Consider the following 22,720-nt stretch of genomic DNA (forward strand, 5'->3'; position numbering starts at 1 on the left):
TGAGGAGTAGAGTAGGCAAATATATCTGCTATAAATACACAAAGGCTTTTATGCAATCAGTCTACCTGTACCAGAGGTCTGCAATGACAGCATTACTTTAGGAGAGTCCAAAATTTTTTTTTAAATCTCAAAGTTATAGAAAAATTTAGGGGATAATTATTTACATCAATTTTTGTTGTTGTTGTTGCTCTGTAGATGGTGGTAAAGGAACGAACACAAATAAAGCAATCTGCTCCTGCATGTTGGCTCTCATGCCTATAATCCTAGCACTTTGGAAGGCCGAGGTGGGTGGCCAGCATGGTGAAATCTGTCTCTACAAAATTAGCCAGGTGTGGTGGTGCATGCCTGTAATCCCATCTACTTGGGAGGCTGAGGCTAGAGAATCACTGGAACCTGGGAGGCAGAAGTTGTGGTGAGCTGTGATTGTGTCACTGCACTCCAGCCTAGGCAATAGAGTGAGATTCCACCTCAAAAAAAAAAAAAAAGCACTTTGCTTAGTGACTGGCATACTGTAAATAGTTAGGATGTTATCTTTATTATTATTCTTCCCAATCTTCCTTTAAAAATGGCCTCTCTTAGCACTCTTAATATCTAATTGGATCATTATATCATTTATCAGGGATACAACTTTTATATGAAAAAAAAAAACAAGCTTAAGGACAGTTTCATTTTTAGGCTGAGATGCTTAAAATAAGAGTTTCAAGACTTCCCTTTAAAAAAGAGAGCAAGTTGAATTGATGACTTCCTGAACTTGTGGGCTTAGTTGAATGGTCAGTTTGCCTTAGTTTAGGTGAAAATACTAGCCATTTTTAAATATGAGTTTTCAGACCTTGAGTATTTACAAATTTTGAAATGTCATTTTCAATACTGGTATTTCTACAATGAGGCTGTTCCTACATACACACAAAATAATTAACTGCCTTCAAAATTTTACTCCTGCCTGCTGCCATTAAAATTATCTTAATTTTTTTTCTTTTTTTTCCCTGCTGAAAAGACTCCCATGACTTCCCACTGCCTAAATGGCCAAACCCAGATTCCTTCACATAAATTTCAAGGCTCTCTGAGACCTAAACCCAAACCACTTTCAAGCCTCATCTTCTACTATGTCCTTCCATGCACCTTGCCAGGCTACACAGCCTACATTCTCTCACACAGGTCATGTACCCCAAAAGTCCACATTTACTCATGCTATTACCTTGGGCTAGAATTCCTGACATCATTCCTCCCCAGCAACCTAAATAATGATCCTCATCTTAGATCAACAGAAAGTTGTTTGTAGGTTGAATTCAATGCTGTTCAGGCAGCCATGACAACCATCTACTGTGACCCCAAACCTAACCATCAACACAGGAAAGCACATGAGCTCCTTCCAAATCTACCTCCTATCTTTCTGATATGCAAATCTTGATTACCCCACTCCCACATCCCAGAACAGCTGCATGCCAGTCACTGGCTAGTGCTCTAAAGGGAACAGGGCAATATGGATTACTTTGCCATCACAGCTGGCTCTTGACTGCTGGTATCCAATCTGAGGTCTCTCTACTTTGCAACTGCTGGTTTGGGTTTTCTGAGTCATAATCAGATACAGACACAATTTCTACAACTTCTGGTGAGTCACCAGGCTTTCTAGTACTACCTCAGCAAAAGCACTGGTGCCAGATATGTGCTATTAAAACGCTAAGATCTATCTTCATGGTCCACTTCCAGGCTTCTGGTTTCTACCTTACACTCAGCCATTAATAGTAGGACTGGCACAGTGTGATCTAATGTCACATCCAGTAAAATGTCTCAAAATGCATGATGGCATCGTTAACATCCACCTGTGTGCTAATGAAATTAACCATTCAATAGTCATCATGGCTAAGTCATAACCATGTGCAAATTCTTCCAGTTGCTAGGGAAGTCAATATTATTATTATTTTTTTTTTGGAGGTTTCAGTGGGACGGGAGAATCACAAGGAATCAGGTGTTCAGAGGAATGTATTGAGTAGAGGTGAGGAACTAGGATGTTGAAAAGTTAAAAAAAGGAGAGAAGGAGAGGAAGAAAGAGGAAGAAAAAGAGGGAGAGAGAACAGAAATATTGCTTCATTCTAAAAATGGGTATTAATAATGGCAGATCAATATTTTGTGTATTTAAAATGGAGAACTCTATAAATATTTATTGAGTTTACTTGTTCCGGATCTGAGTTGAAGTCCTGGATATCCTTATTAATTTTCTGTCTCATTGAGTCTAAATCTCGTTATGGGTCTTATGTATCTGGGTATTAAGATCTCTTATTGTTGCATTGATCCTTTTACCACTGTATCTTTGTTGCTTTGAAATCTATTTTATCAAATGTGAGAATTGCAACTCCTGCTTTTTGTTTATTTATTTATTTTTGCTCTCCATTTGGTTGGTAAATTTTTCTCCAACCCTTTGTTTTGAGTCTTTGTGTATCTTTGGATACACCATTAGGTTTTGGCTGTATCTTTTGATTGGGGGATTTAGTCAATTTAAATTTAGGGTTACTGCCATTTGATGTTAACTGGCTATTTTATCCATTCGTTGATGTAAATTCTTCTTTATGTTGATGCTCTTTACTTTTTGGTATATTTTTGGAAAGGCTAATACTGGTTGTTCCTTTCTATGTATAATGCCTCTTTCAGAAGTTCTTGTAAAGCAGGCCTGGTGGTAATAAAATCTCTGAGTACTTGCTTGTTCATAAAAGATTTTATTTTTCCTTCAATTGTGAGCTTAGTTTGGCAGGATATGAAATTCTGGGCTGAAAGTTCTGTTCTTTAAGTATGTTGAATATTGGCCCCCACTGAAATTATCTTAATTAAGGACAATGAATCATTGTCTGAAATTATCTTAATTAAGGACAATGATTCATTGCTCAGGTAGAGGTAAGCAATGAATCTGGAAACAAGACATTTAAAAATTATTCAGAGGTGTAAATGACTGCTACCAGAACCTTTCCAGGCTGTACTTTATGATGGGAAAGGAAAAGAGAATAAGGACAATGAGAAACTAAAAAGGAATTTGGGAAGCTGATGAGAAACCTTATGAATTTTATAAGACCTGTTCCCTGTATCTCCAGAGAGGCAGGAATGCCAAAGAGACTGGAAAGCTTCCTGTGACTTTGCTTCCTCAACAGGTATTATCTGAGGAACCTACTCTGGGCCGGAGAGGGGGCCAAGTGCTGGAGCCGTAACAGTAAAGTATTGGTGAAGTTCCTGTCATCAAGGAGCTTACAGTTTATCAGAGGTGGGTGGGATGGATATATAACCAAAGGAACACATACCGTAGAGCGGTGCCAAGCACGGCAGGTGACCACGGGAAGGAGAGTTATTTTACATGGGCCACAGTGGTGTGCTGCAGTCAGCTTGCACCAGCTTATGAGAGCTTATTGTGTGCATGTATTTCCAAGTATGCATTCAGTGATATCAAACTCTTAGCTTAAAATCAGCCATGGGGAGAGCATACTACAGAAACTGGCAAACACTACCACTGAGGGCTTTTCTTTCTTTCCTCTAGAGAACCAGCCGTGAGACATTCACTGGCATATTCCTGCCTGGGAGTGGGGAAATACTGTAGAAGAAGAGGTATTATAAAGAAAGGTATTATAGAGAATGGTATTATTGGGCTGAGTCTGGTAAAACAGAAAAAATATCTATTGTTGGCTTTGTTGGGAGAGGAATTTGAAGTTTTTTTTTTTTGCAGAGAGAGTAGAATTTTTTTTTGAAAAGATAGGGAAAAGTGGAACTTGCATCAGATATATTCTCATGATTTTATAATCTAGCCAATATTTTAATCACTTACTGTTTTCTGAGGTCAGACTCTGGGTTTTATTTATTTTTGTATACATACATCCTTACACATGATGAACACATAGTAAGTGTTTCTTGTATAAATGGATAATGTTGATATTCTTCCTACCTCCTCAATTACCTGTCTGGATGAAGTCTATCATTTTCACAAACTGTTTGCCAAGCACTGTGCTAGGGAATCTGTATAATTTTATATATACATTTTACAGAAGAAGAAACTAAGGCTTGGAGAGGGGAAAGAATTTGTTCAAGGTCATAGAGCTCATAGCAGCAGAAGCAATAATCAAACCACTTTGATTCCAAACCCCACAATTTTTCAACAGTCCCACATTTTCTTTCAAATCGGGGGCCATTTGTTACATGTGGATGAGGAATAGAGACACTAAGTACTCCCAGAGTGAGAGATCATCAAGGGCTGGGGGGATAGTCTTTAGCTTGGAAATTACGGGTGTAGGTGACAGTACATTCTCTCTGTTAGATTCCTTTGGTGACATTTATGTTGGCACCCTGGCTGATCTATGATAACCTTTTCTATCAACTCCAAATCTGAAATGCAGTTTGACACACTTAGGCAGTACAACAGAAAGCTGAAGAATGAGGTTTGGATTTCTTTTCCTATCCCACCCTCAATTCAGTTACCACAAAAAGATCTATCAGATCAAAACACTTTATCTCCCCACCTCCAGGAAAAATGTCAGACAAAAATATTTAGAGATAATTTTGGATGTGGTGCACTTGAGTACTGCATCCAAAGACCGTATTTGATAGGCATGCAGGTTAGGATTATCTATACATCAAAAGTGGAATACGGTAGGCCCCTTTCTCTGAACTTTTGCTTTCTACAGTTTCAGTTACCTGTGATCAAGTGCAGTTCAAGACCATAAAATGAAAAATTCCAGAAATAAAAAATGTATAAGTTTAAAGCGCACACCATTCTGAGTAGTGTGGTGAAATCTGCCATTCCACTTTGTCCTACCCAGGGCGTGACTCCTTCCTTTGTCTGGCATAATCTACCCTGCAGCGACTACTGCTCATCTGAGTTATCACATGGACTGTTGTGATAGCTCAGTGCTTGTGTTCTAGTAATCCTTGTTTTGACTTAATAATGGCCCCAAAGCACAAGAGTATATAAGCTGGCATATTGTTATGGTCATTCTATTTTATTATATGTTATTGTTAATATTTTATTGTGACCAATTTATAAATTAGACTTTATCATAGGTGTGGATATGGAAAAAAAAAGAGATAGGGTGCTTTCTGTGGCTTCAGGCACCCACTGGGCATCTTAGAATGTATCTCCCTGGGTAAAAGGGTTCTACTCTACTAAATTTTGGCATTTTAACAACTTGCTTCATGCCACTTAACTCTTATTAGGACCTCTCAGTGAGACTGCATTATATTTATTGCCATTCTTCAGACTAAGATATTAACTCTTTCTTCTTAAATAATAACAAAGTGACTTATCCTTCTTGCATTCTCAACCCAAAATTCTTACCATGGTAGAAAAGAATACAGAAGTAAATCTGTACATATGTAGATTTTTTTTTTTTTAAAGTGAGAGATATAAACCCTGCTGGGGAAGGGTTTGTATTTAGACATTGCCATTTTATAAATACCTGTAGGTGGAAGATCACTTACGTATTACTGGATCACTAGAAGCAATGATAAAATCCCCTTGTGTTACCCTGCACTAATAGAGTTCTTGGTTGGAAACAACCAAAGCCTACACTGGTTAATTTAAGGGAAAAATGAATTTCTTAGAAAGTGATAGGGTAGCTCGTGGAATTCAGGAAGGCTGAACAGCAGGTTTAGGAAGGAATTGAGGAGGGCAAGGCAAGGATGAGGCAGAGTCCCAGGTGGGTTCTGCTGAGGACACATTCATTGCTAGCTGGGGACCCCACCCCTGCTGGCCCTCGTCGTCCTGCTGGGCTCGGTTTCCCTTGGACATTTGCTGCCCTGTCTCTGAGTCCCCTACTCCACCAAAGCTAGCATGAAAAATCTCTAACCGATCCCACACCCTTCCCTCAAAGATCTGTGGTCTGAGTAGGAGCATCTGAGTGGCTATGCGGTCACAGGGCCACACTCTGCCTTCTTGGGAGGAGGGAGAGGGACCATCTGTCTTTTTCTGACTCCCCCAATAGGAAGTGAACTCTGTCTCCTACCATTTCTGTGATTCACCCAAATTGGAAGGGTGTTTAGATATTGGGCAGAGCTAAATGATGGATGTTTCCTCTAGATACCAAGTTTTAGCATAGAAATGTGCCTAAAGGAAGCTGAGATAGCCTCATTTGTATGGAACACTGTTCAAACAACGCATGCTGTTACACTAATGCCAATGATTCTAATTATGACACATTTATGTTTCAAAATCCATGGCCCTCCTGAACCTATTATTTACACAGAGTGAATTCATCCATGGTCTGGGTTTGTCTGACTCCAGCAACAATGCTCACATGCAAGCTGACTTCTTTCTCACTGTGTGGCTTTGCAATTCAGAAGATGTAAAGAGGTTTTCCCTGGCTTTCAGCCTCCCTATCTATTTTGATCATGGAGGTTAATAATGCTGAAAAGCACTCAGAGTATATAAGGCCGCTGAAGAAATGAGAGCTCTATGTTTTATGGGTGAGACATGACTGGTAATGTATCTGCCAGGAAAGTCGCCGTTCAGAATGCAGCAGTGAATATTGGATTCCATCAATTCCTTAGCCATCTCTCCCTTCCCCCACCCTACACTGCCTTCTTGCTTCTCACATGGAAAGGGAGCATTTGGAGCTGAGATCTGAGTATGCTGGTCGTTTCTTTCTCTGTAGAGCTCTGCCAGGGTTGGGCAGTGGCTTACCATTCTGGCCGCATATTGGAATCACCTGGGAGCTTTTAAAAACGCTTGCTGCCCAGGTCACACATGAAACCAATTATATTAGAATCTCTGGGGAGGAACCCAGGTGTCAGTATGTTTTGAAAGCTGCCCAGATGGTTCCAATGTGCATGCAAGATTGAGAATCACTGTGTAGCTCAAGTCCCTAAACTCTATAAGCCAGCCCTGCCTCAGAACAGCGATCAGGCAGTAGAAATGGAAAGCTTCCACTACCCCATCTCCCAGCCTTGCTTTTGTTTTCCCCCTAGGATTTGAGTGGTTATTCCTGAGACAAGTGTTATGCGGTACAATAAACACGAGCTTGAATTCCAGGTTTCAGCTGTGTAGTCCTGGGAAGGTTGTTTTAGCACTCTGGCCTTCAGCTTCCTCACCTGTGGTAATTTCTGCCTTACAGCATTGTTGGGAGGTCAAGAAGCAGTTTTATTTCAGTTTCTTAGTGCAGTACCTGGTCCATAGCAAGGGTTTAGTAAATCCCAGCCAGTCTTATTGCTATGCAGCCCTTAGAGCTTTCAGAGCATTTTCATATCTACCATTTGACTAGATTCTCCCCACAATACTTTGCGATAAGCTAGTTTGGAATTTATCATCCTGTTTTAGAGGTGAAGATGGTAACATCCAGAAAGGGTGAATATTCTTCCCTGGCCGCACAGAACTTCTCACGTGGACACTGTCTCAACGAAAAGGTAAGCAGGGAAATTTCTTTTCTTTTCCACTTCTGCCTTGACCAGGCTAAGGGGCCTCTGATCTTCAATATACTACTTGCTTCATGCCCTGAATCCAAGCAGCAAGTGTCCCAGGAGCTCAAGAAACTAGCCAAACTGTCAAAAGGGACAAGTTGATTGTCAGCTCCCTCAACCTCTACTTTCAGTTTCCACGTTTCCAATTCTTTCTTTGGTCAAAGTCTGCTTTCAGAGAAAGTAACTGATGTCAGTCATTCACACTTTAGCATGAATTTAGATGGTATAATGTTAGAGTGCAAAGAAATCTAATCCAACCACTCATTTGGTAGGTGAGAAAGTCCAGGCCCAAAGAGAAAAATTACTTAGCACAGGCTCACTCAGTAAGTGGCGGAGCTGGGTCAAGTCAGCTGTTATTCTGACTCTCCTCATCCAGTGCTCTTTTCAAATCAAAATTACTTTTCCCAGGGACATTCTCATTTGTTGCCTTCTGTCCAATTGTGGACAGATATTTCTCCATTTGAACGAATTTCTAGAGAAAGATACTAAAGAGACTAAGATTTTTCTTGGTATTTCTGAACCTCTTTAACTTCAAGAGGACACAGATGGGCCACAGGCATTACTTGTTCTTGTTATTCATTGTTACATAACAAATTGCCCCACACCCACGGCTTACTGCCAATAATAACGACAATCTATTTTTCTCATGAATCTGGGCGTTGACTGATGAGGCATCTCTCTCTCCCTCTCTCTCGGGAGGTAGCTAAACTGCTTCCATGGGGTCCAAAGGACCCCAGAGTGATTGTTGCAAGAGAAACCATTGGAAGCTGCATGCTTCTTTGTAACCTAGACTTGGACGTCATGCAGTATTACTTCCCCTGTGTTCTGTTCACTGAGGAAGCCACAGGTTTAAGGGGAGGGTCATCGCCTCTATCTAGTACTGGAACAAAAAATTTTCAGATGTGTTTTAAACCACTATATCACCCTAAAAAATATCACAGCCAAGTTTTAATTTCACTTTTTCTATATGCCTGGCTCTGCAATAAGGGCGTCCCCTTTCAGTTCTCTTGGTGAGATATCAGAAATACTATGGTGAATAAAAGAGGATAAAATGTATTTAACTTTTTAGACTTTAATTTGATGGAAGGGTGTCAGGAAGTACAATGAAATGAGGCTGGGTAGTAGCACTTATGGAGTATTTTGGGTTTGATACACACCGGGGGCAGAATTCCAGCTGCAAATTGTCTTTGGAGAACTCAGCCAAGTGCCTTTGATACTGAATGAGAGTCTAACATTTTCATGTCTGTGCCTTTTTCCAGAGTTGCATAAGAGTTATCTTTTGCCTTTGCTTAACATGCAGAGAAGAGACTGTTCTAGGAAAGCTCCTGTGCATTGGATTTAGCTTTGATGTGTTAAAGTTATAAAAATAACAATTGTTTAATTTATTCGAGCAACTCCTAGATTCAACTTGTGCTTCATTATTGGTGGGTTTATGGAGTCTGGGAGTTGAGGGAGTTAGTAGAAAGTAGTTATATGATCTACCTCTAAGAACAAGGGTGAAAGTAAATCTTATTATGTTGTTTTGAGTCTGAATTAAGGACTGTGATTATTATGTGGGGTGTGTTTGGGTGTCTATTTGTACACATATGTTATAGTCCTATATATGCTTAAGAAAAGAGAGAAAAATAAAATGTTAGGAAGTCTAAGGGCAGTTGTCGCAGAGTGGCTAAAAGCTGAGCCTTCAGAATTAGTCATAGGTAGATGCAAGTTGCCTAAATTCTCTGACACTTGGTTTCCTCATCTGTAAGTTGGGATAATAACAACATTTAGCTCATTTTATGAAGGATTAAGTAAAATATGGTAAGTACTTTGTGCAGCAAATTGTACATGACTGACTCATAATGAATGTTAGTGTAATCAGCCAATCAGTCAACCAATCCATCAATCAGTCAGGAATTGGAATTCTGGGTTCAGAAACATAATGACTCATCCCTGTGCTTCTGCTGACGTAGTTTGAGACCGCCGTGATGTTAAATTAACCTCTTCTCCATCAGTTTCTCCATATATGTCATGGTAAATATGAAATCTTTTTAAAAATCAACTTTTACTTACCTTCTTCTTAACTGTCTTTGGAAAGAAAGAGAAGTTAGGGTAAAGTAGTTTTTTGTAGGAGCCAGGAAGATCCAAAGAGTTTGGGGATTTATTTATAAATAAAACCTGTAACTTTAAAATAGAAGCCAGTCATTATATTTTATATAGTTAGATAGCGATAAAACCCATAGCTTTAAAATGGATAGAAGCTAGTCATTGAGTTTTATGTAGTTAGACAGTTTCCTTTATTTGGATTTCCATCTCTTCAGTTAAAAAGCACACAATGGTATTTAAAGTTTGATATTTATAGAAGGATGCAAGATGAGACATATTGAGAGACTGGTCATTTCCCTGCTTTACAGGTTTCTTGTTTTGTTTGCTGTGTTTGAATGGCCCTTGGCTTGTGGCTTTTCCACAAAACTGCACTAATGGTCAACAGCACTCTACAGGATCAAATGCACAATGTGCCATCTTTTATACCAGCTTGCATGACAAACAGGAAATGAGAGTCTCAAGAGAGGGGAAAACGTGAATAAGATGCTGCTTTCATAGAAGGTTTATTTTCAGGCGATGGCTGAGAAGCAGAGTATGCATGCATAAGGGGGAACACACTGGAGTTAGTTCCCCTTGGAGCTCGTTCCACCATTGTGCTTCCTGGCTGTGGGGACCAGACTAAGATACTTCTCTGTACCTCAGTTTTCTCTTCTCTAGTATGGAAATAATAATAGTAAAAGGCTTGTCATGAGGATTAGATGAGAAAATCTTTTTAAAATGCCTAGTAAAGCTCTTACACATAGACAGTATAAAAAACTTGGCTAACTTCTAATATTTTTATAATTGTTCTTTGTTACAGAATCAGAAAAAAAGAGGGAGGAAGCTACCGTTTACTGGCCATCTTTTAGGTGTCAGGAACTTTGCATATTATTTCTTCTAATACTTCCCAGAATATTATACAATAGAAATTCTTAGTCTCAGTTTACAGATGAGCAAATGAGGATCTCAAAGAGATCAAGCAATTTGTTTAGAGTTAACATAATTGTAAGCTGTGGATTCCAGAATTAAACTTAGCATATTTGACCCTTAAGTCCGTGCCTTTTCTGCTTAATTGAACAATGCACATTGAAAGAGATTAGAAAAATAATGTAACACATCTATTGGCCATTTTATTGACTCCATACCAAATCCAAGACCCAACTGATGATTTTATTGAATCAACTGGTTATAGGAATGATATAGACCCATTAATGATTCAACCATGAAATGCTTCCTTCTACTTGGGATTTAACAGCCTGCAAAGGAGTACAGTAGAATCTCCCTCCCCTAGAATGCTCTAAAAGCTGAACAGGCAATCTGTCTTTGTCTGTTTTATCACTGGCCTTTGAGGGGGCAATGGAAGAAAAGTGGCCTCTAAGAATTCCTTTCTCATTTATTCTATCTCTGTAATATGATTATATTGCAAAAAACATTTATTTCTATTGCTAAGCAAACCCTGGGAGTAACTCAGTATATAAAACAGTGAGGGCCGGGCGTGGTGGCTCACGCCTGTAATCCCAGCACTTTGGGAGGCCGAGGTGGGTGGATCATGAGGTCAAGAGATCGAGACCATCCTGGTCAACATGGTGAGACCCTGTCTCTACTAAAAATACAAAAAATTAGCTGGGCATGGTGGCACGTGCCTGTAATCCCAGCTACTCAGGAGGCTGAGGCAGGAGAATTGCCTGAATCCAGGGGGCAGAGGTTGTGGTGAGCCGAGATCACGCCATTGCACTCCAGCCTGGGTAACAAGAGCGAAACTTCGTCTCAAAAAAAAAGAAAAAACAGTGAGGATTATTGAAAGGCGTCAATAGTAATACACCAACATTTTATAGGCCATTTTTAGGGCCTCCAGTTTTATTTTCAATTAAAACTCATACCAACTATTGAAAGAACAATAGATGAGTATTATTACTATTTGTTTTACTTTTCATGTAGAAGAAACAGAAACTCAGAACTTAAAGCATTTACCCAATATGCTGAGGGTAATAAGTAGCTGAATTCTAGCTGAATCTGTCCAACCCTATGATTGGACATGTTCATCTCTCTACCTGAGATCTTGCCACTCAACAAATAGTACGTGAACTAGGAGTGTGGGCTGCAGCGAGGAGTTTGTCAGAAATGTAGAATCTCTTATTTCACCCCAAACCCACTGAATCCACGTCTGTAGTTTAGCAAGATTGTCGTGTAATTTGAACACATATTCTTTTCTGAGAAGAGCTGATTCTTAGGTGATGTGACTTCCCACATCTGTAGCATTATATTAACCTGAAAGCACAAGGCTGCCCGTCGTTAGAATGTATAAGCTTTCCAACTCAACACGGCTCCTTCCCCTTTTAAGTAAGTAGGAATCGACTTACTTGTTTTTATTTTTGCTTGCTGATGTCTTTGAGTAATGTTTTGGGGAGTCTAAAATGGCTAAGTTGGGGTGGGGTGGTAGAGGCAGCTCAGCCAGTAGTGCTAAAGCAGGAGGAAAGGGGGCCCCGCCACTTGGCATGGAAATAGGAAGTCCTGCAAAAGCACATCTTAGGTGCTACAGGATCCATAGCCTGGTTTCTCTGAGCACCTTCTCCAGGTTTCAAAGCAGTTATGTCTGGCTTACTTTGAGCTGGGATGTGCTGAGGCCAGATGCCCTGCATGAAGAGACTCTTTTCAACAGCATGTGTCTGGCTAGCATCATTCAACTGCAGCAAAGCCCCAAGAGAGCCTGAGCAGGCATTTCCTGCTCAATGCCTGGGCTTTCTCTTCTTTAAAGAGCCAGCTGTGTTTCTAGTGAATGTGTGCTCTCCAGAAGGGCTTCCTCACTTACACATCATTCCCTTCACCCCTGGAAATAGTGTCCAGAGGGGACCCAGAGCCTGTTGGCATCGTGGCCCTGGCCAGCACACTATCCTCTTTCCTGGTATGCCTCTTCATCCTCTGCCAGGTGATGCTGGTGAGTGAAGAAGAGAACGCTTTAGAAATTTTTGCCCTGCTGTAAAAACAAGAAATTTATGAGCACGCTGGTGTGAAAAGAGGGCCTGGGGAATCATTACTGAAAGCATAAAAGACTAATTTTCCCCATAAAGTGGCAGCAATAAATGTCCTGTAAATATGGGCCTCCACTGACTCCTTCTTCAAAAGCATATTTTTACCCCCAATCCAGGAGAGTCTATTTCATATTTAACAAAGTAAATAACATAGACTGAGTGTCTATTCAAATGCACCTGAAGTGCCATAGTATCCATTAAGGCAAGGGAGAGCAATGAAGGAGGACACAGTCAGCTCCGGATGCCTCCAGTCTGGAAGAAAGAGAGAAGGAAGGGAAAAAACAGCAGGAATAGGAGGAGGGTTGCAAGGGGCAGCGAAGGAGACTGTCATGGGTGGAAGTCCAGAAAATGAGCGACAGGGAAATAGAGACATTATCCTCTTGAAGCTCCAGGAGGCTGGGATGATTATTTTCCTGATATTGAGAGAGTTCTGGAAAATGTTTACATTTTCACTGACTTTTGCATGGTCAGCAGATCAATGAGCAGATGTTGTATTTTCAGCATGTCAGCCAGGAAGATGACCCTTGCTTCCCTGAGATGCTGAGAGACTGGCAGTTCCTGGCTTCATGGGAGTGGGAAATGAAACCTATGTCCAAAGTGGAGGAAGGAATATGCGCTTTCACTGTCAGTTAAAGAATCTCTATTAGCAGTAATTATGATTTCAGAGAGATAGAGAGAGAGAGAGAGAGAGAGACAGAATGTTGGCAGATAGATTGTCATAGATCCTTTATCTATAATATATCAATAAACCTAGAAATATTTATTTCTTTAAATTTTGCTTTCTGAGAGTAGGGGTATGAGGTTGATTAAGGAGTTCCGAGCTGGGAGAATCTGTGGAGCTAGGCTCAGGATCAAAAGGATTGAGAGGGAACTAGAAGACAGATGAGAAATGTCTGCTGCTGCTGCTGCTGTCACGTCTGTCACCTGGCTGAAAAGCCCACCTTAAAAGGCACAGTGACATAGGGGTGGGGCAAGGCAGCTAAGATCATGTACCTGGAACCCAAATACTCTGGGATCAAATCGTAACTCCTCCTTAGGTGACCTTATGAAAGGGTGACCTTTGGAAAGACATTAATTTGCCTGCAGCTTGAATTCCTCATTTGTAAAGTGGGGATAATATTTAATAATAGAGTCAGTATGTGAGTTAAAAGAGGCGATATTGGTGCATGACTTAAAACATTGCTTGGCACATAGTAACATCGCATGTTGTTGAAATTGGCTTCATATATGTGTTGGCTACTAAGTTACAATGACCCGTGTAAGTATCCCACTTCACTTGCCATGCATCACACAGACAGGTATTTGTTATATTAAATGAACTCTGTTCTTCTCCCACATAGACTTTGGAGGCATGGCTGACACCAGATTGTGTTTATATATTAAAACCTATGAAAAGCACACATTATTCAGCGATTACTACATGATTCTGGAAAATTTGCTTTTTGCACCCAGACTCTATCACACACTGTTGCATTTAAGGAAGTGCTTCGCTTGAGACAACTGAGGGTTAGCCATGTTCTAGTTCGTGGTTTTGCTGGTGACTGGGCTTACATCTCTGATGCCTGAGTTGTGATTTATTCTATGTTTTCATTTTTCTGGTGTTCACACTGTGATATCTCCTCTTTGTGAGGTGCCTTGATTCACGAAGCACTTTCTCAGCCGCCTTTGCAGGCTGTCATGCTACCCTGTGGGACTCATGCACAGTGGGAACATGTCCTTGTCTCCTTATTCGCAGTCACCATCTTTTTCCTCTTCCTTCATGAGTGCTGCCCTCCCCTACACACACTGGAGTCTTGCTTTGTCTCCCATAGCTCTTGCCAGGAGGAATTTCTGAGAGCTTTCTCTGGTGCATCCTGACTGGAGTCAGATACTGGGAGCTGAGGCCACACTAAGTGATGGCTGGTGTGGTGGCAGAACAGGTTGATGCTGGGGAAAAGCTACTTCTGTTTCTGGGACTGCCATAGCAGCATTTGGGTCTGCATGAAGGATGGGAGAAATGTCTGCTGCTTCTGAATCCTGGTAAACAGAGTCCGGAGGTTATCTGTATTGAATGTTCTTTAATCAACCAATCAGATCTGAGAGTGTCTATAAGTATCTCACACTGTTCTTTGGATTACAGGGGATTAAAACAAAGGGTAGGTGATGTCCCTCAGCTACAGGAATGCAAGCAATTATAAAACTGGTTTGTTGAGATGCGTAGTTTCAAAATGACACTGAAATTTGAAACATGAAGTAGATAGAGGAATTTGGATAGAAAGGCGGGAACATTCCAAATGTATGGGAGAAGAAGGGTATAGGATGTGGCCCATGCTGTTTTGAAGGACTCCACATGGGACAAATGGGTATAATCCACTTGTAGAAATATAGTACCTCTCCGTTTTCCCACCACATTCACATGAAATGTTTGATTGGGAATGGAATTAGTTAGGTTGGAGATCACGGAGCTTTGCTAAAGTAAGATCACAGAACTTGAAAAAGTGAAGAAAAGCTGCTCTGGCTAACTCCAGGGAGTCAGACGATCAGTTTGTCTGGCTTGCTTACTCTAGATTCATGGATTCTTTGTCCAGAAGGCCCAGTCCTAACTGAACTGCTATTTAGGTACCTGGGATTCCAGCCTCAATTTGCTGGCTCTGTGCTTCTGTTTCTCTTTCTTGAGTAACTCAGCCTCCTACTCTGTATCAGCTAACCCTCCCTTAGATCTGAATGTCAGCCTAGGTAGAGCATGAAAAAGACTTCTACCAATGCTCTTTCTTTTACTTGCTGAAAAAGAAGATAGGTCCATCTGTTTATAGATTATTTGGAGATAATTCACACTATTCCGCAGCTGGGAAGAGGCGCTTGCTAATATAGCAAAGTATCTTTATAAGGAAAAAAAATGAAAAATGCATATATTAGTTTGACTTCATACTTTATTATTAGTCATCATTTTCAACTTTTCAGAGTGCTGTCACCCACCCCCGAGGACCTTCATCAGGGCTGATATTGGCATTGATTCCGCTCACATTAGTGTAAATTTGGGTTTTCCATTGCCTGCTGCTTAATAATAATAATCTGCAGTTTTGTCCCCATAGTACCATTAGCGCTTTCTCCCTCCAGGTGCTAGCAAGGGGCTGCAGAAAGCCCCCAAGCCTATAGCAATTCACACTTACGACTCTCCCTGCAGCTAATTCATCTTCATAATCTGTCAGGTTCTTCACTCAACTTCTTAACTCTCTCACTGCTCTTATAGAATTGGCCTGTCCAAAGTCAATTGATTTTTGAGCCTTGTAATAAGGCTAGGGAGGCGAGGGACCTTGCACATCATCTCATTGACATCTTCTGTTTTCCAGATGAAAAAAGGTAAAGGTCAGAGAGGTTAAGTGTTTTGTCCAAAGTCACACAGGAAAGTAGAGGCAGAGCTGGGCCTAGACTCTGTGTCTCCTAATCCTTACTGGGCATTCTCTCAATTGCCCTGACTGTATATAGCTTGGAATCAAGTAGCCACCCCATGACCCAGCAAATACATGAATTGTGTGGTCTCTTGTGATGGAACTGAAGCCGTAGTACTAAGGGACAGTCTCTAGACTGAACTGTCAGGTCTTACTATAACTGAAAGAAGCTAAAATTGAAGGTTACAGAAATGTTTATAACCTTGTAATGTGTTATCCTTGGAAGTCTGCTTACATATTAAATTTCTAAAAGGCATATTTATTCTTTACTATAATGGGTCAAATAGTCACTTTTCACTTTCTTTCCTTTTCTCCCAGAATCTGGTGGGTCATCAATCCTGCTGAGCATTGCCTCTTGGAAGTGTTTTTCAAATTCTTTACGCAGTATCTGCTCTAAAATCTCTCCTGTTTTAGATCCCAGTGACTGCTATAGCTTCTTAGCTGGTATCTCTGTGCCCTGCACTCTTGATGCCTGTAAATCTGTCTTCCACACTCATTCTAGGGTAATGGTTTAAAACCGATCTTGTCCTTCCTCAGCACATTTTATAGGTAATAACTTCTCCTCATTTAGAGAATGGTCTCCAAACTGGGCTAAACACAGACTTTCTATGGGTTACATGTGCATGGATAAATTTAAAAAAATCAATGTCCAGATGTTCATTATCTGAATGAGCTAGCAATAACAAGATTTCTATACCCCTTGCAAAAGAGAGGTAGGCTTTTTAATGATCTGAAATCTTACTTTGTGCATTGCCCTAAGGTGTAAAATCCTCAGTACCAAAAGAAGGGATGCATGGGAATCTTGTTTTTTAGGGAAGTTTTCTTTGATGCTTAACCATGACACCTTGATCCCACGGGGCTTACTGTGTTTCCTCTCTTATACATCTTCCTGGTAAGGGTAGAGCTTGGATTTGGTTAGAGTTGGGATGGTCTGAATTCAAAACAGATGGAATGGTACAGCTTAATGATTCTGATTCTTTCAAATGTAACTGGAATGTTCAGGAAGACTATCACATTTTCAAGATAATTGTGTAAAAACAAAGAAATAATTTATATGATTTATCTCAGATTGAATGTGCTTTATAGCAAGGTAGTTAAAATTGATTAATACCTAAAATACTATACTTGTTTCTTAAATAGTCAATTCGCATCTTATTTCATTTTATAAAATGTTTAACATTTTCTATGTTCCTTTGTTCAAAAAAAGTAAACGTATGATGAAAACCTTAAATAGATGAAGGGTACTCTGTTGGGGTCACTACTTGCAGGAGTCTATCTGGCAGATCTTGACTTAACGATGGATGAATAAAGTACACTGACACACAGATAGTATGCTCTGCCAGTTTGGCTGAGGGTCTCTGGCTGCTTTCAGACCACTGTAAACAGTTATGACTGCTGGCCTTCTTTAGCTAGTGAGACTTGCATTTATTTAATAAAGTTTAATTGACAAAGGCTTCAGTCAATACCGCTAGAGTGAAGATTAAGGCACAGGTTCTGAAGTTTAAAGCAAACACCATTAGAGGGAAATTTCTCGGGTTAACCTCCCCCTGAGAGGGCTATCTGGCTCAAAGTTTAGTTTTAAGACTTCATGAGTAGACAAGCTAGTTAGGTAAATTTCTTTACATACTTTAGCTATTTGCTTTACTTATTAACTAAATGTAAAGGGATTTAGGCTGCCATCAGCCAGAACTTCTACTGAAACTATGAAAAAAACCCTTAGGCCTTCCAAAGGGTTTGAGACTATATTTTGTAACTTTCTCTATTTTTCCCTTAATATTTTTTCCACCATCATGAGTGAATTCCCACAGGATACATAGTTTTTTTCTCTGATATCATTTTTATGATGAAAAAAATTTAAACCTATGCAGAAGATCAAAGAATTGTATAGTGAACATTCACATATGCACCATTTAGAGTCTATAAACTTTTCAATATATTTGCTTTATTGCATATCTATTTACCTAGCTGTCCATCTATGTATCCATTAACCCACCTTGTTTTTCCATGCAGTTCAAAGTAAGTTGCAGACATTAGGCAGATAGATTTTCAGTTATTTAGAGGGCAAACGAACAGAGTAAGTTTAAAGAATGCAGACCTAAAGAAGGAAGCCCAGACTCAGTCCGGCTTTCAAAGGCTTCTGTGGTAGACAGGACCGAGTCTTTGGTAGACAGTAGTTTTATTGTGCGCCCCTCCTGTGCTTTGTCCTTGGCATTTGCTGTATCCAGCGCTCCAGCAGTATGAAGCCACTTGAAGGTACCCAGAACCAAGCTGATTAGTGCCTCTTTGTCATGGTAGCATTGTCTGTTCTCTCTGCTAGGGATTTGTTTCCTGCCTTGCAGCTTCCCTGTCTCTCTTCTACTTATCCTTTAAGACACAGCCCAAGGGGTACTTCCTATTTCTTACCCTATGTAGCAGAGGGTAAAAAATAAATAAATAGAAATTAAAAGCCTGTTGAATTATATCAACTATGGTATGGTGAAAATTCCTTGGATTACAAATCAGAAAACCTGGGAGTTCAACTCTTTCCTCAAAATCTCCCTCATAATTTTTTTTCTATACCCTCCTATTATGTACAAGCTCCACATGGCCTGAATCCTTTGTAATTTATATTTGTATTTAATTATATATAATTTATATATATTTATAAAATAATATAGTTATATTTAATAATATAAACAAATATATTTAAATATATTCGTTTTTATATTCCTATATTTTCCATCTTTTTAGGGCATTAAAACCAAAGTCAGAGTCCCTTCTCTAACATGAACATGTGGCTTTACAAAGGTCATTTAATCTTCCCCGATGTTAGGTTGCTTATCTATTAAATAAAGGCAGAAATACCTGTTTTACTATCCCCAAATGTTTACTTGAGATAAAATATATGTGGCACAATGTTTTTTAGTTCTTTGGAAATAGGAAGTGCTGGAGAAGTGTAAGATATTCCTTGTCTTTACCAAGCACAGTGGCTCATGCCTGTGTTCCCTGCACTTCGGGAGGCCAAGGTGGGAGGTCAGCAGATCGAGACCATCCTGGCCAACATGGTGAAACTCCGTCTACTAAAAATACAAAATTTAGCTGGGCCTGGTGGTGCACACCTGTAGTCCCAGCTACTTGGGAGGGTGAGGTAGGAGAATCGCTTGAACCTGGGAGGCGGGGGTTGCAGTAAGCCAAGATGGTGCCACTGCACTCTAGCCTGGTGACAGAGTGAGACTTGATCTCAGTTAAAAAAAAAAAGATTCCTGATCTTTATATGCCACATAGAGGGAGAAGGCGTTGCTGATGCAGGTACTACAGTTTTGTTTATCAGCTTGTGTTATAGTTTTGGTCACAATCCCCTCTCTTTTTCTCAAAATTCTCCCACATAGCGGCTTTTTCTTATCTAATCTCAGGGCCAGCTGAATCTAATGTGAGAGTCTGGCAGATCCTGACTCAATAGGCAAGCCATGTTGGAGGGCCCACAGAAATGAGTGGAGAGGCCTCTAATCAGAATCAAATTTGAGCCTCAGTGAGGATTTTTATAGGAAGCTTTACTACATTGTTCTTCATGCAATACTCAATGGCAATGAACCATTGCATAGGGTCCATGTCTGTGCCTATTTCCCGGCCAGGGCAGAGCAAAGATATGGTACCTCCTGGTGTCGGTTAGGATTCCCTCAGCACAAGTAACAGAAACCTGAAGCAGCTGCCTAAAGCAGTGAGGACATTTGTTTTCTCACATAGCATGAAGTGGAAAAGTAGGAGCTTTAAGGCTGGTTAGTTTGGTGGTATAGTCATGAGGAATCAACCTTCTTCCATTTTCCCACTCTACCATCCTAACCTGGTACAGCAGCTCCAGGCACCACATCCAGACAGGAAAATATCTGAGAGAGAAGAAAAACAAAAACAAAACAAAGAAAAAAAACAGGTTTTTTCCTTGGGTTCACTTTTGAAATCAAGGCAATCTTTCCTCGAAGTCTTCCAGCATCATAGGCCACAGTTTTTTTGCTTTCTCATTCCCAAACAAACCACTGGCAGGAGGAGGTTTAAGGCTACTATGATAGGCATGGCCCAGTCAGGATTCAGCCTTGTGGGGTTAGTTTGTCTTAAAAGTCAAAGGCTATATGCAGTGTAGCCACTTGAATAAAAGCAGAAGAAAAACAATGGATGTTGAAGTAACCAGTAGCATCTACCAAACTCCTTTCATCTAACTTAGCTGGATAGCCTAAGAGAAACTGGGAAGATACAAAGTAAGGATGGTGCAGAAAAGGTCTAAGCATATTTTGTTGATACCTCTTTCTTTGTTCTTTGTGGTTGGGCATTTTGACCAATTATTCCTTATTTAGTTACCAAATTACTAACCTCTACAAATTCTACCTACTTATATTATTCTTGTATTATCTTTAAATATTTCTCCTTCAGTTTGCTCTCTCAAATCTTTTTGCAGAATTAATCTCTGTCTCCCCTGTTTTCTCACAGCATGGTTTGGTACCTCTTGACATAGAGTCCCTTCTGCAAAGCTATTTCTGTTGGCTTTGCAGAAGGGAGTCTGTGTAGGCATTTGTTTTCCAAATAGATAGTAAGCAAAGAGAACTCAGAAGTTATCTGTACTCATTTCAGTTCCCTGAGCACCTTTCCAGCTTTTCAAACATAGGCACTTAATACATGTGTGTTCATTTGAAAAAAATGGCCTATTTTCAGGGCCACGTGCAAATGTGGTCAGGAAGTAGATTCTTCATTCTCTTGTGAATAAGACTATAAATGATGACATTGATTCCTTTGCTTTTGACAAAATTATTTTTCAGTTAGCCTATAACTCTTCTAAGGCTTAAAGCCAAAAAGAAAAAAAAAATTAAAGTCTCTGTGGCTTTCTTTAGTCTAAAGAATATCTGCATCAGCCCTTTTGAATGGCAGGTTTCAACCAGATACCTTGGTGGCGTTTCCATGCTTTACAATAGTAACTTCCAGTGTGGCTCTAGCCTCCAGTTTCTGAAAGAGCTTTCTTTGGGATAAAAACTGCTCTTTTATTTGTTTGTAGGTTGCTTTCCTTTTGCCCATTTATACTCTTTTTATTCTCATTGCCGAGTGGCATTTCTTTTGCTTGGTTGCCACAAAGGCTGAGCTCCTTCAGGAAGACTGTACACTTCGCATTGTCCTGGGATATGGGCCTGAGTAGCCAGTGGAGAACTTCTTGCAGAACTCAGGGCTGTCTTAGCTCCAGAAGGCAATGGTGTACTTGTGGAAAATATTGGTTTCTATCTGTTTAAGCTTATTTTTTCTTCAGAGTTCTTCATGTAGTGACTTTGAATCATGGACACATTTATGTCTTTTATAGTTGAAGGCTTCGTTTGTGATATGTTAAGAGTACTGGATTTATCATGGGGCCCTAGAGAATTAGAAGGGTCTTTCAAACCAATATAGTCTCTTTTTTATTCTAAAAGTTGATCAGGAGCTGTTGGGTCTTAAATGGGAAAGGGGAAGTTATTTGTGATGTGGCTTTATTTTATCCTTAGCTGGCCAACACCGTAGTAGGTTCTATAGGAGCTGAGGCAGAGTGGCTAGAGGAAGAGGAAGAGACTAGGAGAAGCAGATGTGTTTCTGGTGCTCTAACATAGTGTGTCCTGCATGGAAACAATGCTATAAATAATGATTAGGTTCAAAGGTTAACCCAGAAAATGCTTTTTAATCAATAAAGTGTATAAAGTCTCAAAGTATCCTGTATTTATACAGAACTATAGTTATGGCATGATTTTGTGTTTAGTATCTTGTTTGACCTTAATAATTCTGTATGCTAGTATTACTGTCCTCATTTTGCAGATGAGAGACATCCCTACCACACAGGATCTAGCACACAGTAAATGCTTAATAAAATGTTTATTGGATGAATGAACCATCAGTAGACATAGTAAACTCAGTCTCACATGGTATGGTGGTGAAGCTGGGGCTTGAATGCACTTCTTCTGAATCTTGGATCCACTCCAGAATTTTCTAGTTTTTTTTTTTTTTTTTTTTTTTTTTTTTTTTTTTTTGAGACAGAGTTTCATTCTGCCACCCAGGCTGGAGTGCAGTGGCACAATCTCAGCTCACTGCAAACTTTGTCTTCTGGGTTCAAGCGATTCTCCTGCCTCAGCCTCCCAAGTAGCTGGGATTACAGGCACGTGCCACCATGCTCAGCTACGTTTTGTATTTTTAGTAGAGTCGGGGTTTCACCATATTTTGGCCAGGCTGGTCTTGAACTCCTGACCTCAGGTGATCCACCCACCTCAGCCTCCGTGAGTTCTAGGATTACAGGCGTGAGCCACCATACCTGGCCCCAGAGATCTTTTTATTTTTTTTGAGATGGAGTTTCGCTCTTGTTACCCAGGCTGGAGTGCAATGGCGTGATCTTGGCTCACTGCAACCTCCGCCTCCTGGGTTCAGGCAATTTTCCTGCCTCACCCTGCCTAGTAGCTGGGATTACAGGCAGGCGCCACCATGCCCAGCTAATTTTTTTGTATTTTTAGTAGAGATGGGGTTTCACCATGTTGAGCAGGACGGTCTCGATCTCTTGACCTCATGATCCACCCGCCTTGGCCTCCCAAAGTGCTGGGATTACAGGCTTGAGCCACCGCGCCTGGGCCCCAGAGATCTTTTTATCTCAGTATTTCTCAGGTTTGCCATGGAAAGACCCCTGTGTGAGAGGAGAATCAATGAATCAACTGTGTCTGGGGACACAGACTGAATTTACCCAGTGACAGATTTCTTAGAGCATCTATACTTTATTGATTTAAAAAACAATTTTTTCCCCTCAATAAATAC

The 22,720-nt window shown here is 40.3% G+C and overlaps 1 long non-coding RNA gene across 1 annotated transcript in view; it reads left to right on the plus strand.

Moving 5' to 3' along the window:
- Positions 1 to 10,970, plus strand: part of LOC128932123 (uncharacterized) — a 152,103-nt gene extending 141,133 nt beyond the window's left edge. Inside the window, exon 5 of the long non-coding RNA XR_013526654.1 lies at positions 7,283 to 10,970. This is a non-coding gene — a long non-coding RNA (uncharacterized LOC128932123). The remainder of the gene's footprint in view (positions 1 to 7,282) is intronic.
- Positions 10,971 to 22,720: the final 11,750 nt, after the last annotated feature.

This window comes from Callithrix jacchus, chromosome 1 (genome assembly GCF_049354715.1).
Source record: "Callithrix jacchus isolate 240 chromosome 1, calJac240_pri, whole genome shotgun sequence".
NCBI classification, from domain to species: Eukaryota; Metazoa; Chordata; class Mammalia; order Primates; family Cebidae; genus Callithrix; species Callithrix jacchus.